The sequence below is a fragment of the Populus euphratica genome, unplaced genomic scaffold (genome assembly GCF_000495115.2).
Source record: "Populus euphratica unplaced genomic scaffold, PopEup_1.0 scaffold2485.1, whole genome shotgun sequence".
NCBI lineage: Eukaryota > Viridiplantae > Streptophyta > Magnoliopsida > Malpighiales > Salicaceae > Populus > Populus euphratica.
The window spans coordinates 21,392-22,147 of NW_011502321.1; positions in this window are offsets into that span (position 1 = coordinate 21,392).

Consider the following 756-nt stretch of genomic DNA (forward strand, 5'->3'; position numbering starts at 1 on the left):
AACTTTCTTTTTTAATTTTATCCCTTAATATTTTATTGATTAGGAATTTAACTTCATAATTTTTTCATGTTTTTTCTCTATGGGGTAATTTCAATCCTAAGACTAGAGTTATGAATTTGAAATATTAGATCATGTTGACTTTGATATTTTTTAAGGTTCTTTTTTACTATTGATTTTTGTTTTCAATTTTATTTTTAGATGTTAGATTTGTTAGATATTAGGCTTATTTTTTTCTTCTTCTTTGTGAGGTTATCTCAATTTCATATATCAGGTCGTGGGTTTGAAGGGTTAACCCAAATTAACTCAACCTAATTTTATTTTGTTTGATTTATCTGCTATTATTGCATTTTTTTTATTATCATATCATTAAATAAAATGACCTTATTAGATTCAATTAAGTTAATGACCCGACTCTCATATTTCTCTTATTTATTTTAAAATGCTACCATCACCTTAGCAACTTTGTTTTTTTCAAGTAGAAAAAGTTAAGGAATTGAGCTTTTTAATTTAGTTTGAATTTAGAATTTAATGAATTATTAGTTTGAGAGATTAGTCTAAATTTAAGAAATTCACTTGAATTTATTTAGTTTTTTTAAACTTGTATTTTTTTAGTTTTATCATTGAATATTTATATGATTATAAATTAGAGTCAGATCTTTTTATTTGTTATTTTTTTATTGAATTTACTTTGGTAAATTTTTTAGATTGATATTTCTTTTCAATTTCATCTTTAATATTATATTAATTAGAAATTAA